Source organism: Gossypium hirsutum, chromosome A05, assembly GCF_007990345.1.
Source record: "Gossypium hirsutum isolate 1008001.06 chromosome A05, Gossypium_hirsutum_v2.1, whole genome shotgun sequence".
Taxonomy (NCBI): domain Eukaryota; kingdom Viridiplantae; phylum Streptophyta; class Magnoliopsida; order Malvales; family Malvaceae; genus Gossypium; species Gossypium hirsutum.
In genome coordinates this window covers 101,410,215-101,421,293 of record NC_053428.1, presented here as the reverse complement: position 1 = coordinate 101,421,293, position 11,079 = coordinate 101,410,215, and the positions used below count along the sequence as shown (strand labels likewise).

The 11,079-nt window shown below is 42.3% G+C and overlaps 1 pseudogene; it reads left to right on the top strand.

Moving 5' to 3' along the window:
* Positions 1-3,919: 3,919 nt before the first annotated feature.
* Positions 3,920-10,631, top strand: LOC121228982 (uncharacterized; annotated as a pseudogene).
* The last annotated feature ends 448 nt before the right edge of the window (positions 10,632-11,079 follow it).

The following is an 11,079-nucleotide window of genomic DNA, read 5'->3' as shown; positions in this document are numbered from 1 at the left end:
TTTCTCTGGCTTTTAACGTAGACCTAAATTCAGCCTTCCTTTTGTTTTAAAAAATGAATCTAATAGGTGTCCGATCACACCTAGGAAAAAGGATCGGTGGCGACTCCCTCTTTATTTTAAAATCGAACTTCAGTTTCCAAACTTTTTCACTAGATTGCCACAATTAGCGACCCCGAAATCAATTTTTACGTCGCTACAGCTGGCGACTCCACTGGGGATAGCCTTGTTGAGAGTCGTGTCTGGAATTAAACATATTTTGTCAAAATTTTCAAATTTCCTTGTTCAAAGTAAATATTTGGTCATGATCCGAAAATCTCGTTTTCAAAATTCATGCATTTGTATCGTGCTGTAAATATTTCTTCTAACTTGCTTATTTGGTTGTTTCTCAGTGTTTCAATTTTTATGGTTTTAATTTTGGTTTAGTTTCTTTAAGTGAAACGTAAAGGTTTATGAGTTGTTCCCCACACACCGTGTACTTGCATTTTCGTATAACATGAGCTCTCTACCCGGGCTCCGTCCGTTTAAGTGAAAGTAAACGCTACGCCTTCGTGAGTTAACTCGTCCCTCCGCACAGGCTAGTGAATACTTTCGGGTTACATATGACTTATGCTTTCGTGAGTTAACTTGTCCCTCCGCATAGGCATAAGTAAATGTAATCCCTCGAATTGAACTCGTGAGCCTGTGATAGGTTATGACCGAGGCTTCGTGCTGATCTTAGCAGATGATAGTACGAGCAATTCGAGTACCTGTCTAGAACCGAGACTGCATATAACAAACCATACGAGCTATCCAATTAGAGCCATGCCGAACCTCTGTCCGCTTATAGTCATCAAAATAAGTACACAGGGAAAATGCCTTTTGCCTTTCATTTACACTGTTTATGCAAAATTATTGGATTGGGTAGTTTATTTGTTTTTCAAATTATATTTGTTGTGTTTACTAACCAAGTTTGTTTGTTTTTACTTTTATTTTCATCATGCATCATAGGCATCATATTAGGAAGGTGTTGATTAAAAGTTGGTTGCCAAAAAAAACGGGTTTCTGATGGAGGAGTTAATTACACAAATAACCGAGAAGAATGTCGTGATTCGGGACTGGTCTCTAAAAATTCAGAGAGAAAAGGGGGATAGTCTAGTGGAAGGGTGTGTCGCCAATTTGCCCGACCATATAACTGTAAATGTTCGCCAAAATAACTTTGAGGATTTGGTTCGAATTTGGAATCAGTGAGATTCAGACACTAGAGACATTTTCACTGAGAGGTATGGAGATATAGCTCACCTGATCACCATCCGTGTAGACGAACAGTTGATTCAAGCCATGGTTCGGTTCTGGGACCCAGCTTATCAGTGTTTCACCTTCAATCAAGAAGACATGACTCCAACCATAGAAGAGTATGCTGCTTTACTTCGCATCGACAATGTACAATTCGGCAAAATATATGTGAAGGAGCCTAAGCCGATGACATTCAAGAAAAAGTTAGTGAGACTGACAGACATGACTGATGCATGGGCCGAAAAACAGATAAAGAAGAAGAATGAAACCATTTGCATTCCATGGTCCTCCCTACGAGATTTGGCTCTGAACCATCCCAACATGCTGAAAAGGGTAAATCTATTCGCTTTGGCCATTTACGGTTTGGTCATTTTCCCAAAAGTTCTCGGACATCTCGAAGTTGCAGTAGTTGATTTCTTCGAAAGGTTAAAACAAGGAATCAACCCTGTCCCGACCATCCTAGCCGAGACCTTCAGGTCCCTAAGTAGTTGTCGAAGAAAAGGGGAGGGACGATTTATCGGATGCGCGCAGTTGCTCAATGTTTGGATTTTGAGTCACTTCTGGAAGGTAGAGCGTACTCCGTTCCTTATGTTTTCTAAAACATTCTCCCCGCTAGAAGCTTACCTCAATAAAGAATGGCCGAAGGAAGTCACCGAGCAACATTGGGTATCAGTTTTTCAGAATCTTCGCGCCGAGAATATAACATGGAGAGCACCCTGGATCCGTCCTTCAGTTCTGCTATACAAATGTGGAAGCCAAGATTGGGTACCTTTACTCGGGTTATGGGGAGGAGTTGGATATGCTCCGCTATTAGTCCAAAGGCAATTTTCTTCGCGACAATTCCTCCCCGCAACTGGAGGATTAGCACAGTTCGAGTTCACTTTCGCGGGTGAAGGATATATGAAGAGAGTCCGAGACACTGCAAAGTATTGGAAGGAAATTCATTTCATGAAATTAGCTTTGTATGTTGATACCCTTACCCAAGATTACGACATATGGAGGAAGCAACGGGTAAATAGTCAGCAAATCTCATCAACAAACTACACCATCCACAATCCTTTCTCGGAGGAAACGCCATCTGAGCTAGAAATGGCAAGACAAGAATTCGAACGAGAAAAGGCCAAGATGTCTCGGGACCTTAGTGCCCTTCAAGAAGAAAACTATCAACTGAAGATTGAAGTTCAGGTTGAAAGGTCCAGGACTGAAAAAGTACAAAGAGAAGCGGAGATTGTGAGAAACGACTTAAGGGACCTTCATTTGGAAAACAAGAAATTAAGAAACACTATAAAGAATAGCGGGTTGGGCAAGTCGACAGCAGAATGGAAGGAAGAAATTAGCAATATCAAGGGAGGAATGGAGTTTTGGAAGGGAAAAGCAAAGAAAGAGGAGGAAAAGGCTGCGCGCGCTGTGATAGAGTTAAGAAGGAAGAACGCCGAGTATGAAATAGTGACTGCAGAATTGGCGAATAGTCAGTCTGAACATCAAGAATTAAAAAGGAAAACACGAGATCTAGAAAATATGCTGCAATCTCGTCAACAACAATTAGATAACCTCTTGAAGGCTCTAGAAAAAAAGAGTGAGCAGTACGATAGGGACATTCACGCGTATGAAGGAACTCTCAAAGAAAAAGAAATGCAACTTGACTTCTTGATCAATGAAATTCGTAAAGTGGCTATGCAAGTTGTTCAATTATCAGATGAAGCCGAAGTTCTCAGTTGCCAATTCCCTCCGAGCCAAAGATCGAGCATATCAGAGTTTTTAGAGCAAGTGAAGAAACAAGGCAATGTGGCTAGGAAATTTGTGTAACTGTTGGAAAAATGAGAACTTTGTGTAATAGACTATGTTGATAAATGAAATGCCTAAATATGGGGCTATCTTGAAATCAACACCAATTTCTTGCATTTCATTCATAACTGACATTCATTTGACATTCATGCATTCATTCATGCATCAATTCATTCATTGCATATCCCATACTCGTTCGCTGAGGTTAAAACGTATAATTCGCAGTTGCAAGACTTCAAGACTGGAACCACGTCATCCGTATAAAACGCGCCGACAAGCTAGAGTAATGGAGAATAAATTCAATGAGAGAATTGAAAGGATGGAAAGGGCTCAAAAGGAATTACAAGAGCAACTGGCCAAATCGCAATAAGAGACGAGAGACCTAATGGTGAGATCTCGAGAGGAATCACTCGAGCAAAGAGATCAGATGACTAAAATGATGGAGATGATGACAACTTTGGTCAAAGGAAAAATGCAGAACCCCGATGTTATGGAACCTCAATCAAGAATTCACCACGATCAGGATCCACTCTATCCCCCGGGATTCACTCTACCGTCCGCATATACAACACAAAGAGGGTATACTCAAGAGGAACCCACTGGCTTGGAACATCGACCTATGCCACCTGCTCCACCCACTAATTTGGGGCAAGGAATATTAGCGTCGAACCCAGGGGCTAGTCCTGCAGATCCACTAGTTCCAGATCTGGATAACCCAGCAGAGGTAGCCAAGTTGAAATTGGATAACCATGACGCAAAATATAGGAGTCTAGAGGAAAGACTCAAAGCAATAGAAGGCACTGAAGTCTTCTCCGCACTAGGTGCCAAGGAACTCAGTTTGGTACCTGATCTAATTTTGCCTCCGAAGTTCAAAGTGCCTGATTTTGAGAAGTATGATGGGACAAGGTGCCCAAAAGCACATCTCATTATGTTCTGTCGAAAAATGACCGGTTATGTGAACGAGGATAAACTACTCATACATTGCTTTCAAGATAGTCTAACAGGGTCAGCTCTTCGGTGGTACAATCAACTTAGTAGAGAAAAGATTCGATCCTAGAAGGACTTGGCGTCAGCATTTTGCGATCAGTACAAGCATGTATCAGATATGGTGCCAGACCGTATGACCTCGCAAATGATGGAGAAAAAGCCATCAGAGACTTTTAGACAGTATGCGCAGAGATGGAGAGACGTCTCAGCTCAAGTGGAACCCCCATTAACAAAAACGGAGATAACCGTTCTCTTTATCAATACTTTAAAGGCGCCGTTTTATGACAAATTAGTGGGAAGTGCCACGAAAGAGTTTGCGGATATTGTAATATCTGGTGAACTCATAGAGAATGCCGTCAAGAGCGGTAGAATGGAAGGATCAGAAGGCTCAAGAAAAGCAGCACCCTTAAGGAAGAAAGAGCCAGAAGCCCACATGGTGGGAACTGGGAGTCGTTACATTCTCAATTCGTATCCTAACCAACCCCGACCTCGAAATTATCCACCCTCAATTTCTATTATCCCCCTCAAACCCCTTACTACCAAGCACCACATCCGTCCTGCCTCGTATATGCCACGAACAACCAAAGACCCGTCACCACTTTCCCACAAAACACGGTACCCGCCCAAAGCCAACCCAAAAACGAACCAAGACCATCAAGGCATAATCCCGAGAGACCGCAATTTACCCCCATCCCTGTGTCGTATGGGGAATTGTACCCAAAACTTTTAGAAAAACAGCTAATTTCTCCCCATTACATGGCACCCATTAAACCTCCATACCCAAAGTGGTACGATCCAAACGCTAGTTGTGCATACCACGCAGGGAACCAAGGGCACTCTACTGAGAACTGTCTCGCTTTCAAAAGGAGAGTTCAAGGACTCATTGACGCGGGTATCCTACAATTCGATAGTGCTAGTAATGCCACGGGGAACCCGTTCCCTAACCATACCGAAGGGAATGTGAGCACAGTGGGGAAAGAGGATGAATGGAAAGTCAGAAGATGTGTATCAGAAATAAGGACGCCTCTGCAGAAAATCTGGGAGGTATTGGTTAAGAAAGGATTGCTCTGTTACTCTGATAGAATTTTTGGAGAAGAAGGTCAAAGTTTTTGCAATTTTCATGGGATTGTTGGACATGACATTCAGTCATGTGAGGACTTTAAAAGGTTACTTCAAGACCGGATAGATGATAAGGAGATCAAGGTCCTTAACAAGAGTGAAGATGCCAACGAAAGAGAAGTATCGTCTCTGATAGCCAATCATTAGGGCCCCCTTATAGTGCTGATCGACCGTTGGTAATTTATTACGATGCGATGAGAGAGCCATTGAAACCACAGATGGTAATTGAAGTACCATCTCCTTTCCCGTATAAGGACAACAAAACAGTACCGTGGAGATATGATGTTAATATCGTTACACCGGAAGTTGAAAAGTCCAAAGCCATAACTGAAGATGTTGGGGAGGTAGGTCATTTTACTCGAAGTAGACGATGCTATTCTAAAGAAGTTGAACCGGTAAAGAAAAGTAGCGACTCGAAGCAAAAAGGGAAAGCAGTGATGCACGAGGTCGAAGTCGAGCAAGAAATTCCACCCGTGCAAGAAACTAAAAAGCCTGTGAATGAGGAAGAAGCTCAAGAATTCTTGAAATTTATTAAGCACAGCGAATATAGTGTGGTGGAACAATTGAGCAAGCAGCCAGCACGAATCTCAGTTCTATCTCTACTGTTAAATTCAGAGCCACACCGGAACGCTTTATTGAAGGTGTTAAATCAAGCTTACGTGGCCAACAACATATCTGTCGAAAAGCTTGATAGGTGGGTAAACAATCTGAATGCGGACAACTTCATCTCTTTTAGTGATGATGAGATACCACTAAATGGTAGAGGTTCGGTGAAAGCGTTGCATATCACGACCCGCTGTAAGGGCTACATAATACCGAACGTACTCATCGATAATGGGTCAGCGTTAAATGTTATGCCATTGGCTACGCTTTCCAGAATACCGATGGATTTGTCCTACTTAAAGCCCTGCATTCCATAGTAAGGGTATTCGACGGGACGAAGCGCGAAGTCATGGGAAAGATCGAAATCCCTTTGGAAGTGGGCCCCTACATCTATGAGGTCGAATTCCAAGTCATGGACATTACACCCTCTTATAACTGCCTTTTGGGAAGACCTTGGATTCATTTGCTGGAGCAGTCCCATCATCCCTCCATCAAAAGGTGAAATTCATCATGGATGGCTGTTTGGTCACAGTCGAGGGCGAAGAAGACATCGTCGCATCTATCTCTGCTGATGCGCCATACCTGGAAGTAAGCAAGGACGCAGTGGAATGTTCCTTTCGATCCCTTGAATTCATCAATGCCACTTTCGTCGCTGAGGGAAATAGAATTCGATGCCAAAACTGTCGAGAAATACCAAAATGGCTGTCAAGTTGACCGTAGGAAGGAGCTCGTGCGAGAAGAGGTTTAGGGAGACATCTGCAAGGAATAGTGAGGGCTTTAAAGCCAGTGCACCACAAGGCCCGATACGGTTTGGGGTTCCAGCCTGACATGCCCAAAGAAGTAGACAGTGGAAGAAGGATCAAGAGAGAAGAATTGCAAGAACTTTGGGCCGAGAACCAGAATGGGAACCAATAGAGTACCCTCCTTTGTCAAAAACATTTACATCTGCGGGAATGATGTACCCTGGACAAGATGATCCACGAAACATGCTGGGATTAATTGAAAGGGATTTTCAGAATGTCAGTATAAATGTCATTGACAAAGAAGCTGGTGCAAGTAAAGATGTCTCGAGGATACGCCCTTGCCCTCCTGGTTTCATGTTGAACAATTGGATTGCTGAGGAGCTTCTTGTAGTTTATAAGCCTTCAGAGTAATGCTAAACATCAACCTTCTATTGTGTCTTAGATATAATGGAATTCTTTTGTAGGAGCTTGCATTCGCTCTTTATCATTTAAGTGAATATCAATGAAGATGCATTTTGTCACGATTTTTCGCATTATCACTAATTTCATAATCATTTTCTCATTTCATAGCCTATCCTTACATTTGCCTCATTGCCATGACATAACATTTTGTTTGTTGTTTCCAATACTTGGATGTCCCCCGATAGCTTCCTTTTCCATTCAACTTTCAGGTGCTCAGATATTGACGACATGAATAAGCCCGTTACGAATCTTGAAATTGATTTTGAGAAGGCTGTTTGCTTAGGAGAATTTAAGCCGAAGAAAATGCTGAAGATTATGTCTCGTCTCCTGAATTGTTAAGAATGGTGGAACAAGAGGATAAACAGGTTCTGCCTCATGAAGAATCTGTGGAAACAATAAATTTGGGCACTGAAGAGAGGAAACAAGAAGTGAAGATTGGGACTTCTATTTCAGAAAGTACCAGGCATAGTTTGATCACTTTACTCCGCGAATACAAAGATGTTTTCGCGTGGTCATACCAGGACATGCCAGGGCTAGATGAAGATTTAGTGGTCCATAAGCTCCCATTAAAGCCAGAATGCAAGCCCATCCAGCAAAAATTAAGACGGATGAGGCCCGAAATGCTGTTGAAAATAAAAGAGGAAGTCAAGAAGCAATTTGACGCTGGCTTCCTACAAGCCTCCAAATATCCAGAATGGGTGGCTAACATAGTCCCGGTACCAAAGAAAGATGGAAAAGTACGAATGTGCGTGGATTACCGTGACCTGAATCGAGCAAGCCCAAAAGATAATTTTCCCTTGCCACATATTGACACGTTGGTGGACAACACAGCAAAACATTCATTGTTTTCTTTCATGGATGGATTCTCGGGGTATAATCAGATCAAGATGGCTCCTGAGGATATGGAGAAAACTACCTTCATAACAATTGGGGAACGTTCTGCTACAAGGTGATGCCATTCGGGTTAAAGAATGCTGGGGCAACATATCAGAGGGCTATGGTGACATTATTCCATGACATATGCATAAGGAAATAGAGGTCTACGTCGATGATATGATTGCTAAATCTCGAGGAGAAGAAGAACATGTAATGAACCTCAAGAAGTTGTTCGAAAGGCTGAGAAAGTTTCAGCTAAAGCTTAATCCAGCCAAATGTACATTCGGGGCTACCTCGGGAAAATTGCTAGGCTTCATTGTCAGTGAAAGAGGTATCGAAGTTGATCTAGATAAAATAAAAGCCATCCAAGAATTACCTCCCCCGCGCACACAAAAGGAAGTTAGGGGATTTTTAGGGAGGTTGAATTACATTGCTCGATTCATTGCTCAACTTACCAATCAATGCGACCCAATTTTTGACTCCTTCGAAAACATAACCCGGGAGAATGGAACGAGGAGTGCCAAGTGGCCTTCGATAAGATAAAAGGTATTTGTCTAATCCTCCTGTGCTAGTACCACCAACCCCTGGAAAACCCTTAATTTTGTACCTGACCATGTTTGAAAACTCAATGGGTTGCGTACTGGGGCAACATGATGAGTCAGGGAGAAAAGAAAAGGCGATCTACTACCTCAGCAAAAAGTTCACTGAATATGAGGCAAAATATTCGTCCATTGAGAAATATTGTTGCGCTCTGGTTTGGGTAGCTCGGAGACTCAGACAATATATGTTGTATCACACGACATGGCTAATTTCAAAGCTGGACCCAATAAAATACATGATGGAATCGCCGGCACTATCAGGAAGAATGGCACGATGGCAGCTCCTCCTTTCGGAATATGACATTGCCTATGTAAGTCAGAAGTCAATAAAAGGGAGCGCAATAGCTGACTTCTTAGCAACTCGAACGACAGAGGAATATGAGCCTTTAAGATTCGATTTCCCAGACGAAGACTTAATGTGCATCACAAAAATAGAATCCGAGTCATCAAAAGAGAAGTCATGGAAGATGTGCTTTGATGGTGCGTCAAATGCTTTAGGGCATGGAATTGGAGCAATCCTGGTATCACCAGACGGGAATCATTATCCGTTCACTGCAAGACTGAACTTCTTCTGTACCAATAATATCGCAGAATATGAGGCCTGTATCATGGGGCTTCGTGCAGCTATCGAACGAAACATCGAGATCTTGGAGGTGTACGGGGACTCAGCCCTAGTGATTTACCAAATCCGTGGAGAATGGGAATGAGGGACTCAAAATTGATTAAGTACAGCGATTTAGTGGCTGGATTGATCAAGGAATTCAAAGAAATAACTTTTCATTACTTCCCACGAGAAGAGAACCAACTGGCTGATGCCCTAGCCACTTTGGCTTCAATGTTCAAAGCAAGTAGAGAAGCAGAAATAATGCCCCTCAAAATGAGCATATACGAGGTCCCTGCACACTGTTGTAGCATTGAGAAAGAAGTAGACGGACGGCCTTGGTTCCATGATATCTTAGAATATATCAAGAATCAAAGGTATCCCGAACAAGCGAATGAGAAGATAAAAGAACAATTAGAAGAATGGAAGCGGGATTTGTTCTTGATGGGGATATCCTGTATAAAAGAGGAAAGGATCAGATGCTTTTGAGATGTGTGGATGATGTTGAAGCCAGAAAAATACTTGAAGAGGTCCATGAGGGAATTTGCGAACGCATGCCAATGGTTTCAATATGGCCAGAAAGATCATGAGACTCGGTTATTATTGGCTGACAATGGAAAGTGACTGCATCAATTTTGCCAGAAAATGCCACAAATGTCAAATCTACGGCGATAAAATTCATGTAGCCCCTTCACCCCTTCATGTCATGACTTCTCCGTGGCCTTTTTCTATGTGGGGCATGGATGTCATAGGGCCAATTTCTCCAAAAGCTTCAAATGGACATCGATTCATTTTTGTGGTTATCGATTACTTCACAAAATGGATTGAAGCCGCTTCGTTTGCCAACGTGACGAAGACTGCAGTGTGCAAGTTTTTGAAAAAGGAAATCATTTGCCGATATGGTTTGCCTGAAAGAATCATCTCAATAATGCCACGAATCTGAACAATAAGATGATGAAAGAAGTGTGCGAGCAGTTCCAAATAAAGCATCATAATTCCTCGCCCTATCGCCCAAAGATGAACGGGGCTGTTGAAGCAGCTAACAAGAACATTAAGAGGATCATTGGGAAAATGACTGAGACATATAAAGATTGGCACGAGAAACTTCCATTTGCTTTGTTTGCATATCGCACATCTGTGCGAACATCTACGGGAGCAACTCCTTTCTCTCTAGTCTATGGAATGGAAGCTGTGCTACCTATCGAGGTTGAGATCCCCTCTCTGCGAGTATTGATGGAATCAAAGTTAGAAGAAGCAGAATGGGTTCGAGCTCGATATGATCAGTTGAACCTCATTGAAGAAAAACGTCTAAGGGCAATTTGTCATGGGCAAATGTACCAAAAGAGAATGATCGCAGCCCATGACAAGAAGGTACGACCAAGAGAGTTCCATGAAGGAGAACTCGTTCTGAGAAAGATTCTCCCAATACAAAAAGACCTGCGAGGAAAATGGGCACCAAATTGGGAAGGACCATACGTTGTAAAAAAGGCATTCTCAGGAGGAGCTTTAATCCTTACCGAGATGGATGGGAAGGAGTTACCGAATCCGGTGAATTCAGATGCGGTGAAGAAATATTATGCTTAAGATGAAAACCCGAAAAGGGCATCTTAAAAAAAAAGGGATCAGGGCGAAAACCCGAAAAGGGCGTCTTGATTAGTACAAAAAGATTAGGATGAAAACCCGAGAGGGCGTCCTAATGAAACAAACCTGGCGGTCGAACGATAGGTCAAGTAGTGAGACTACAGTATTTGAAGCACTTCTGAAAGCTCGAAATTTTCTACGCAAGAAGCCATGCTCGAAAAGATTATTGATTGAGGAACGTGGAAGAGTTCATGTGTTGAATATCTAGAGCATTTGTATCCGTTGAATACGACCTTTTCTTTCTTTTTGACATTTTTACTCTCATTGGTTAACTTTCTTTGTTTGCCGCATTTGAAATAAAGGATATGAGATATCCTTTTTGTCCCTACCTGACCATTTTCATGCATCTCATTATGTGTTTATTTAATGATAAATAGTGAAATGACATGCT